Here is an 11,865-nt window from a genome sequence, read left to right as displayed (position 1 = left end):
CATGAATTTCAGTGCGTGCTCAAATTTATCGCTCATGACACTTTCCTCCAGACGCTTTTCTGCAAAGGAATAAAACACGTGTGAGCGGCAAACGATAAATGTACAGTACAACTCGCATGAGTCTGATCCGTATAAATCATGCAACCACCTAAATTATACATCTGCCCACATCCTATTCAGGAGATTATATTCTGTGCAACTTTGGAAACCAATTGACTAATAACCAGGTTCCAATTTATTGCCAGGTAATCAGAATCCAGCTGATCAACAATAACAATGATAATAATCCTTGTATTTGATGTAGGGCCTCATCACGTTGTCGAGACGTCTCAAAATACTTCGCTGTTATTTGGGGGATTGTTGGCCAGATAATCGGGTGAAAGATATTTCCTTCTCCTGTTGAATACAACCACGGGATCTGATTCAAAGGACAGTACCTCTGTCAAAGCAGCTTTTCTCCCTGATCTGGAGAGTAGGTCTAAGGCCTAGGCTATGTCAAGCCCCAATGTGGGGCTCGAACCCACAGCCTAACTCACAGGCAAGAGTGATACCACCAACTGACGCGGAGAAAATTAGTCATTCACTTCACGGCTGTTTGCAGGACATTGCTGTGTGCACATAGGCCACTGCACGTACAGTACAACAACAACAACTACAAATTACATTTGTATAGCGCCTTTCACATCAGGAAGGCGCTGGACAGTCAGGGATCCGCACCCGAGCTGGGGGTTGGGATCAGGAGGGGATGGAGTGAGGGGAGGGGTAGGAGGGTTACCGAAGGCATGGTCGAAGAGGAGGATCTTTAGACAGGTTTTGAAGGAGGTAAGGGAGGGGGTGAGGCAGGGTAGGAACGGGGAGGCTCAAGGCCCGTTCGTCAATGGTGGGGCTGGCGGAGCGGGGGACGTGAAGCAGGCCAGAGCCCGCTGAGCCGAGGGAGCGGGCAAGTTGGTAGGATGTTAGGAGGTAGGGAGGAGCAAGGCCATGGAGAGCTTTGAAGGTGAGGACCAGGATCTTGAACTGTATCCTTTGAATAATGGGCAGCCAGTGGAGCTGGGTGAGGATAGGGGTGATAGGGTTGTGGAGCCTGGTGCGGGAGAGAACACGGACTGCAGAGTTCTGGATGATCTGCAGCCTGTAGAGGGAGGATTTGGGGAGGCCGACAAGCAGGGCGTTTGTATAATCGAGCCTGGCTGTGATGAATACGTGGATGAGGGCCTCACGGCCTGCGGTGATTGACAGTGGCGGAGCCGATCAATGTTGTAGACGTGGGGAAAGGCGGAGCAGGTCATGGCACGGATGTGGGAGATGAAGGACAGTTGAGGGTCAAACAGGACGTTGAGGTTCCATATTGGCTACGTGAGGTGGACAGTGCATCCATGAAGTGTGATGCTGTCAGTGTCCAAAGTATGGAGGCAGTGATGGGAGCCAAACATACCTATGAGTGAGGAAGTACATACCTTCCTCATTCATTTCAGGATCAGCGGACGTGGTATTTGCAAGTTGATTTTCACGGATAATTTGGTGACGAAGAATAACGCATTCATCTTCAAGCTTCTTCTTCACCTGTGGATCCTGAACATATTGCTCTGCAGTCTTCACCTTCAAATTCAGGAGTTGCTGGAGGGCTGAATTCAACTTTTCTTGGATGGGGATGTTGACGGCTTCCTTTTCTGCAAAATATAGAAATAGTATTTGTAAAGTTAATAATAATAATAATAATAATCCTTACATTTGGTACAGAGCTTTTCATGTCAGGAGGCCATCCCAAGGAGCCTCAGAGGATGTACCTTAAAATGTAATGAGTGGGTATTTTGTGGGTGAATGCGGCAGACAATTTGCGCCCAGCAATATCCCACAAACTGCCATGGTTTGTGTGACCAGTTTTATTTGGGGGATTGTCGGCCAGGACACCGAGAGAGAGAAACTCCCTCCTCTTTTCGAATAGTGCCATGGGATCTTTAATGTCCACCTGAACAGGCAGACATTAAAGGACCTTGGTTTAACTTCTCATCCCAACAGAAGGCACCTCCAACAATGTAACACACCTCAGCGCTGTATTGGAGTGCCAGGTTAAATTAGGTCTCGGAATAAGAACATGAAATTTCAACACAATGTCAGAACATAATTAATATTCTACAGTTTACTGATCGAGCAACTGGTATTGATCATTGATCGGAATACATCTAATGAAATCCTGTAACACTCAGACCACCTTCTTTAATAATAATAATAATCCTTGCATTTGGTATAGCGCTTTTCAAGTCTTCTCGACGTCTCAAAGCGCTTCACAGAATAGACTGTAAAGTGAATTGACTTTCGTGTGTGTGTGTGAATATTTGTGTGTGAAACACAGCAGCCAATTGCGCACAGCAATGTCCCACAAACAGTCGTGGATTGAAAATGACCAATTTATTATTGTTTTGTTTTGGAGGGATTATTATTAGGCTCTGTGTGGAGTAAGGAAACTTGCCCAAGGTTTCGCCCTCTGCCTGGAATTGAACCCAGGTCTCTCGCTTGCAAGGCAAGTGCTCTAACCACTGAGCTACAGGACCCCACAAGCATTTCACAGAATATATTGCAGAGTAAAGTGACAAACTTGCGTGCAATAGTGACCACATTTTTTTTTGAAGGGATTATTATCCCTGGAAAGCGATCCGCCAATCGACTAACAACCGGGATCTTACTTACTCCTGGGTAAACAGAGGCGAGTTGAGTAAGGAAACTTGCCTAAGGTTTCGCCCTACCCAATACTGAAAAATCAGCATTACTTGATAATCTGGGACAGTTTACTGCTCTGAAGCAGGGGACAACTCTTAAAGATTAATATCAATCAATCAATCAATCAATCAATCAACATAATTCTACATTCAAATTCAAAAGAGATTCAAACTTACCCTCTTCGGTCATTCCAGGGCAGTGCTTTCCTTCCTGGTAATCATGAACAGTCTGCATCAGGAGGTCACGGATGGAGTCAAACTTGCTTTCAAGTTCTGCTATGTTTTCTTTGCTCATTGACGTTTGAAGTGTCTGCATCTTGTGGATGTTGACTCGCTTCTGGAGAATAGTTTCTGAGAATAAGACAAAGGCTTGTTATGTTCCCTTAATAATAAGTTAATAATAATAATAATCCTTGCATTTGATAGACTTCATCACATCGGTGAGACATATCAAACACTTCACAGAATACACTGTAAAGTAAATTGACTCTATATTCTGTGGGTGAAAAGGCAGATGGAATTCAATGTGGGGAAGTGTGAGGTCATCCAAAAGTGGCAAAAGAGAATATTTTCTAAATGAGAAACTGAGAACTGTGGAAGAGCAAAGGGATTTGGGTGTCCACGTACACAAATCACTAAAAACAAACTCACAGGTGCAAAATGTTATCAAAAACGCTATTGAGATGTTCGCCTTTATTTCAAAGGAGCTGGAATATAAAGGAGAGGAAATGATGCTTCAACTATTATGGAGCTTTGTTCAGACCCCATCTGGAGACTGTGTTCAGTTTTGGGCATCACACCTTAGGAAGGATATATTTGGCTGTGGAAGGGATGCAACGCAGATTCACCAGAATAATATGTGGGATTAAACGGTTAAATTGTGAGGACCGGTTGCATAAGCTTGGTCTGTATTCCCTTGAGTTTAGAAGGTTGAGGAGTGATCTGATTGAGGTTTTTAAATAGTAAAGGAATTCAATAGGGTGACTACAAAGAAATTATTTCCTCTGGTGGGGAATCCAGAACAAGGGGCATCATCTTAAAATTAGAGCCGGGCCATTTAGGAGTCAATCAGGAGGCAGTTTTTCACCCAAAGAGCAGTGGAATTCTGGAACTCTCTCCCCCAAAAGGCTATGGATGTTGGATCCATTCACATTTTCAAGACCAAGGTTTATAGATAGATATGCTGGTAGGGGTATCAAGTGATATGGGGCAAAGAGAGGTAATTGGAGTTGAGGTACAGATCTTATAGAATCACGGAACATGCTTGAGGGGCTGAATGGCCTACTCCTGTTTCTATGTTTCTAAACAGTCGTAGATTGAGTGACCAAATCATTATTATTGATATCATTTTTCTTCGAAGGGATTATTACTCATGGAAAGCAATCCTCCAATCATCTAACAACCGGTTTCCTACTTACAGCTTGGTAAACAGAGGCGTGTGGAGTAAGGAAATCTGCCCAACGTTTCGCCCTGCCCGGGAATCGAACTCGGGTCTCTCGCTTGTAAGGCGAGTGCTCTAACCACTGAGCTACAGGCCATCACAATGATAGTAAGCCTTGCATTTAATATAATGCCTTATCATGTCTTCGAGATGTCTCAAAGCGCTTCACAGAATATACTGTAAAGTGAATTGACTGAGTATTTTGTGGGCAAAATTTTGGTTGTCTAATACACGATTGGTACACGATTGTACAACTTCAGCAATTTATGATCAATATCGACTTGATACTTTTGAAGAAATGCAAAACAAGCCCAACTGGATAATAGACATTACCTTTCGGTATCGGGACATAAGGATCAACCTCGACCCCTGCTTCTCTTAAAATTTCATTTATCATTTGGTCAAGCATGTCCTCTAATTTAAAAGAGGAGAAAACTGTTTAGTTCAACACCATAAACCAAACATTACTAATGCTCAAACATCACCTGAAACGTGAAATACATAATATATTAATAATCCTTGCATTTCATACAGCGCCTTATCATGTATTTGAGTCATCTCAAAGCGCTTCACAGGATATATTGCAAAGTGAATTGATTGCGTATTTGGTGGGCGAAACGTGGCAGCCAATTGCGCACAGCAGCGTCCCACAAACAGTCGTGGATTGAGTGACCAAATTATTATTATTATTTATTTACTTTTTGGGGAAAGGGATTATGACCCCCGGATACATGATCCGCCAATCGACTAACAACCATGTTCCTACTTACTGCCAGATAAACAGAGGCGTGTGGAGTAAGGAAACTTGCCTAAGGTTTCACTCCCCCCCGGGAATCGAACACCGGTCCTCTCGCTTGTGAGGCGAGCGCTCAAACCACTACGCTACAGGAATCCAATAAATATCCTCAATTCAGTCTTAATTTGGAGACCAGTTTTCTGGTTACATTTCTCTCCTTACCTTCTTCTGGTTCCAAATCCGCTGTGGACAGAAAATAGAAAATGGTCAGTTTGAATCTCCTGGAGGGAAGAAATCTTACCAGGTAATGTTATCAAGGTTGTTAAAGGAGAAAAAATTCATAGACGACAAATGCTTTGTGATTCTTTAACTCACCTAAACTTTCACCTGCCAGGTCACAGACTGCAGACAGAAACAGAAGGTGTCAGTAATAATAATAATAATCTTTGCATTTGATATAGCCCCTAGTCACGTCATTGAGATGTCTCAAAGCGCTTCACAGGACATACTGCAAAGTGAATTGACTATATATTTTATGGGTGAAACGCGGCAGCCAATTACGCACACTGGCGTCCCACAAACAGTCGTGGATTGAGTGACCAAATTATTATTATTATTAACCCCGGAAAAGCGATCCGCCAAGTCTCAAACTCCCCAAAAAAACTAATAGAGTAAAACGCACATAAGTCTTATCGTTATAAATCATGTAAGGACTCGGAATTAAAGAGACACTCGCATAATGAATTTAACTTCATCAATCTGTGTAGCATTTAGGCACTCTTTCTTTTCCTATTTAACAAGATGACACACTTCAGAACTTCTCCACTTACCCTCCTCTTCTTCCCCAAAAAGATCTGTTGACAGAGAATAGAAATGGTCAGTAAATTCCAGTGAGGATTGTACCGAATGGTATTGTTATTTAAAAGCAATAACATGGCTAATGGTTTGATCATTTCCTAGTTCATTAACTCACCTAAACCTTTAGCTACTGTGACAGCACATCACAGAAAAATTAATAATAATAATTGCATTTGATGTATGCCTTATCATGTCATCGAGACACCTCAAAGCGGTTTGCAGAATATACAGTAAAGTGGATTGATTGTATATCTTGTGTGCGAAATGCGGCAGACAATTATGCACAACAGCGTCCCACAAACAGTCATGGATTCAGTGTCCAAATTATTATCATTTATTTCTTTACTTATTTACTTATTTAAATATTTATTCATCTTTTTAGAAGGGATTATTACCCCCGGATTTGTGATCCGCCAATCGACTAACGACCGGGTTCCTACTTACTGCTGGGTGAACGAGGTGTGTGGAGTAATAAACATGTCTAAGGTTTCACCCTGCCTGGGAATCGAACCCGGGTCCTCTCGCTTGCGAAGCGAGTGCTCTAACCACTGAGCTACAGGACTCCAATAAATGTCCTCAATTCACTCTTAATTTGGAGACCAGCTTTCTGGTTACATTTATCTCCTTACCATCTTCTAGCTCCAAACCCGCTGTGGACAGAAAATAGAAAATGGTCAGTTTGAATCCGCTGGAGGGAAGAAATCTTATCACATAACGTATCAAAGATTGTTAAAGGGGAAATAATCTGAAGCCAACAAATGGTTTGCGATTTTTCAACTCACCTAAACTTTCATCTGCCAGGTCACCGCCTGTTGACAGAAACAAAAGGTCTCAGTACAGTTTTGAACTCCATAAAAACCCGTATGAGTCTTATCATTATAAGTCATGTAATCGCCTAAGTCATGCATAACAATAATAATAAAAATAATCCTTGCATTTGATATCGCACCTTCTCACGTCTTCGAGACGTCTCAAAGCGCTTCACAGAATATACTGTAAGGTGAATTGACTGTATGTTTCTGGGCGAAAGACAGCAGCTAATTGCACACAGCAGCGACCCATAAGCAGTCGTGGATTGAACAACATTAACAAATTACGCTTGTATAGTGTCCTTCACATTGGAAGACATCCCAGGGAGCTGGACAGTCAGGGGTCAAGAGGGGTGGAGAACAGGGTGGGTGGGAGGTTGGCCAAAGGCATGGATGAAGAGGAAGGTCTTTTAGCAGGACTTGTGTGAAGTAAGGAAACTTGCCCAGGGTTTCACCCTGACACGGAATCAAACCCGGGTCCTCTCACTTGTGAGGCGAGTGCTCTAATCAATAAGCTATAGGACTCGGAATTAAAGAGACACTCACATAATGAACTTAACTTCATCAATCTGTGTACCATTTAGGCACTTTTATTCCTCCTCTTTGTCAAGATGACACACTTCACAACTTCTCCACTTACCCTCGTCTTCTTCCCCAAAAGGATCTGTTGACAGAGAATAGAAATGGTCAGTCAATTCAAGTGAGGATTGTACCAAATGGTATTGTTATTTAAAAGCAATAACATGGCTAATGGTTTGATCATTTCCTGCTTCATTGACTCACCTAAACCTTCATCTACTGTCACAGCAAAATGGGCCTTACCACAAGTCTTACACAGCACATCATTGAGATGTCTTAAAGCACTTAACAGCATAATATAATAATAGTCCTTGCATTTGATAAAGTGCCTTATCACGTCATCGAGACACCTCAAAGCTGTTTGCAGAATATACAGTAAAGTGGATTGATGTGAATTTTGTGGGCAAAATGCGGCAGCCAATTATGCACAGCAGTGTCCCACAAACAGTCATGGATTCAGTGACCAAATTATTATCATTTATTTCTTTACTTATTTACTTTTTTATTTAAATATTTATTCTTTTTTTTAGAAAGGATTATTACCCCCGGATATGTGATCCATCAATCGACTAACAACCATGTTCCTACTTACTGCTGGGTAAACAGAGGCGTGTGGAGTAATAAACATGTCTAAGGTTTCACCCTGCCTGGGAATCGAACCCGGGTCCTCTCGCTTGCGAGGCGAGTGCTCTAATCAATGAGCTACAGGACTCCAATAAATGTCCTCAATTCACTCTTAATTTGGAGACCAGCTTTCTGGTTACATTTATCTCCTTACCTTCTTCTAGCTCCAAACCCGCTGTGGACAGAAAATAGAAAATGGTCAGTTTGAATCCGCTGGAGGGAAGAAATCTTATCACATAACGTATCAAATATTGTTAAAGGGGAAATAATCTGAAGCCAACAAATGGTTTGCGATTTTTCAACTCACCTAAACTTTCATCTGCCAGGTCACCGCCTGTTGACAGAAACAGAAGGTCTCAGTACAGTTTTGAACTCCAGAAAAATGAACACAGTAAAGCCCGTATAAGTCTTATCATTATAGGTTATGTAATCGCCCAAGTCATGCATAATAATAAAAATAATCCTTGCATTTGATATCGCGCCTTTTCACGTCTTAGAGACGTCTCAAAGCACTTCACAGAATATACTGTAAAGTAAATTGACTGTATGTTTCTGGGCGAAAGACAGCAGCTAATTGCACACAGCAGCGTCCCATAAGCAGTCGTGGATTGAACAACATTAACAAATTACGCTTGTATAGCGTCGTGCACATTGGAAGACATCCCAGGGAGCTGGACAGTCAGGGGTCAAGAGGGGTGGAGAACAGGGTGGGTGGGAGGTTGGCCAAAGGCATGGATGAAGAGGAAGGTCTTTTAGCAGGACTTGTGTGAAGTAAGGAAACTTGCCCAGGGTTTCACCCTGACACGGAATCAAACCCGGGTCCTCTCACTTGTGAGGCGAGTGCTCTAATCAATAAGCTATAGGACTCGGAATTAAAGAGACACTCACATAAGGAACTTAACTTCATCAATCTGTGTACCATTTAGGCACTTTTTTTCTCCTCTTTATCAAGATGACACACTTCACAACTTCTCCACTTACCCTCGTCTTCTTCCCCAAAAGGATCTGTTGACAGAGAATAGAAATGGTCAGCAAATTCAAGTGAGGATTGTACCAAATGGTATTGTGATTTAAAAGTAATAACATGGCTAATGGTTTGATCATTTCCTGGTACATTAATTCACATAAACCTTCACCTACTCACAGCAAAATGGACCTTACCACAAGTCTTACACAGCACGTCATTGAGACGTCTTAAAGCAATTCACAGAATACGCTGTAAAGCAAATTGACTGTAAATGTTGTGGGCGAAACGCAGCAGCCCATTGCGTACACAGTAGTGTCCCACAAACAGTCGTAGATTGAGGGACCAAATTATCCGCATTTATTTATTTCTGAATTAGTTAGTTAGTTATTCATTTATTTATTTAGATATATCGTTATTTTTGGGATTATTTCCCCTGGATACGTGATCTGCCAATCGACTAACAATCGTGTTCCTACTTGCTGCCAGATAAACAGAGGCGTGTGGAGTAAGGAAACTTGCCTTGGGTTTCACTCTACCAAGGAATCGAACCCGGGTCCTCTCACTTGCGAGGCGAGTGCTCTAACCACTATACAAAAGGACTCTAATAAATATCCTCAATTCAGGTTTAATTTGGAGATCAGTTTTCTGGTTACATTTCTCTCCTTACCTTCTCCCTGCTCCAAACCCGCTGTGGACAGAAAATAGAAAATGGTCAGTTTGAATCCCCCGGGAGGGAAGAAATCTTTAGATGGTAATGTATCAAGGTTGTTAAAGGAGAAAAAATTCTGTGGACGACAAATGGTTTGTGATTCTTTAACTCACCTAAACTTTCACCTGCCAGGTCACAGACTGTAGACAGAAACAGAAGGTCTCAGTAGACTTGACCTCCAAAAAAACTGATACAGTAAAAATTGCATAAGTCTTATCATTATAAATTGTGTAATCGCCTAAGTCATAGATGATAATAATTGTAATAATAATAATAATACGCAGCTCGGGTGCAAACCCCTTATTGCGCCTTGGGACGTCCTACTGATGTGAAAGGCGCTGTAGAAATGCAATTTGCTGCTGTTGTTGTACACCAGCTACAAGTCAAGTCCAAAGCCAGAAAGTGCCTGAGAGACCTTATCTATCGGTTACTATGTGAGCAATGGAGGAGCTGTTTGGGAGAGAGGGCTGTAAGGAGATAGAGACACCCACTTAGAAACTGAGTGTCTGTTAGAAGTAACATTCCATCTCTCTGTCAGAGCTGAAGATCCCCCACCAATCCCTCCACCTCACCCCAGGAATCGAACCCGGGTCCTCTCGCTTGCGAGGCGAGTGCTCTAACCACTTCGCTGTAGGAGTTAAAGAGACTCTCGCATAACGAACTTAACTTCATCAATCTGTGTACCATTTAGGCACTTTTTTCTCCTCTTTATCAAGATGACACACTTCACAACTTCTCCACTTACCCGCGTCTTCTTCCCCAAAAAGATCTGTTGACAGAGAATAGAAATGGTCAGTAAATTCAAGTGAGGATTATACTGAATGGTGTTGTTATTTAAAAGCAATAATATGCCTAATGGTTTCATCATTTCCTGCTTCATTAACTCACCTAAACCTTCATCTACTGTCACTGCAAAATGTGCCGTACCACAAATCTTACACAGCACATCATTGAGACGTCTTAAAGCAAATTCACAGCGTATACTGTAAAGCAAATTGACTGTAAAGGTTGTGGGCGAAACGCAACAGCCCATTGCGTACACAGTAGTGTCCCACAAACAGTCGTAGATTGACTGACCAAGTTATCCTTATTTGTTTATGTATTTATTTATTTATTAGTTATTCATTTATTTATTTATTTATTTATTTAGATATATAGTTATTTGTTGGAAGGGATTATTTCCTCTGCATATGTGATCCGCCAATCGACTAACGACCGTGTTCCTACTTACTGCTAGATAAACAGAGGCGTGTGGAGTAAAGAAACTTGCCTAAGGTTTCACTCTACCAAGGAATCGAACCCGGGTCCTTTCATTTGCGAGGCGAGTGCTCTAATCACTGCACAAAAAGGACTCTAATAAATATCTTCAATTCAGGCTTAATTTGGAGATCAGTTTTCTGGTTTCATTTATCTCCTTACCTTCTCCCTGCTCCAAACCCGCTGTGGACAGAAAATAGAAAATGGTCAGTTTGAATCCCCCGGGAGGGAAGAAATCTTTAGATGGTAATGTATCAAGGTTGTTAAAGGAGAAAAAATTCTGTAGACGACAAATGGTTTGTGGTTCTTTAACTCACCTAAACTTTCACCTGCCAGGTCACAGACTGTAGACAGAAACAGAAGGTCTCAGTAGTCTTGACCTCCAAAAAAAGCTGATACAGTAAAATTTGCATAAATCTTATCATTATAAATTGTATAATCGCCTAAGTCATAGATGATAATAATTGTAATAATAATAATACGCAGCTCGGGTGCAAACCTCTCATTGTGCCTTGGGACGTCCTACTGATGTGAAAGGCGCTGTAGAAATGCAATTTGCTGTTCTACACCAGTTACAAGTCAAGTCCAAAGCCAGAAAGTGCCTGAGAGACCTTATCTATCGGTTACTATGTGAGCAATGGAGGAGCTGTTTGGGAGAGAGGGCTGTAAGGAGATAGAGACACCCACTTAGAAACTGAGTGTCTGTTAGAAGTAACATTCCATCTCTCTGTCAGAGCTGTAGATCCCCCACCAATCCCTCCACCTCCCCCCAGGAATCGAACCCGGGTCTTCTCGCTTGTGAGGCGAGTGCTCTAACCACTACGCTGTAGGAGTTAAAGAGACACTCGCATAACGAACTTAACTTCATCAATCGGTGTACCATTTAGGCACTTTTTTTCTCCTCTTTATCAAGATGACACACGTCACAACTTCTCCACTTACCCGCGTCTTCTTCCCCAAAAAGATCTGTTGACAGAGAATAGAAATGGTCAGTAAATTCAAGTGAGGATTATACTGAATGGTGTTGTTATTTAAAAGCAATAATATGGCTAATGGTTTCATCATTTCCTGCTTCATTAACTCACCTGAACCTTCATCTACTGTCATTGCAAAATGTGCCGTACCACAAGTCTTACACAGCACATCATTGAGACATCTTAAAGCAAAT

The 11,865-nt window shown here is 41.9% G+C and overlaps 1 non-coding gene across 1 annotated transcript; it reads right to left on the bottom strand.

Annotated features, from left to right (window-relative positions):
• Window positions 1-4,182: 4,182 nt before the first annotated feature.
• Window positions 4,183-4,255, bottom strand: trnav-uac. The gene has a single exon. It is a non-coding gene; the product is annotated as a tRNA-Val (tRNA).
• Between the last annotated feature and the right edge of the window lie 7,610 nt (window positions 4,256-11,865).

Source organism: Callorhinchus milii, unplaced genomic scaffold, assembly GCF_018977255.1.
Source record: "Callorhinchus milii isolate IMCB2004 unplaced genomic scaffold, IMCB_Cmil_1.0 Scaffold2, whole genome shotgun sequence".
Classification (NCBI taxonomy): domain Eukaryota; kingdom Metazoa; phylum Chordata; class Chondrichthyes; order Chimaeriformes; family Callorhinchidae; genus Callorhinchus; species Callorhinchus milii.
Note: the sequence above shows the minus strand (reverse complement) of the source record. Positions and strands in the feature narration are given on the sequence as shown.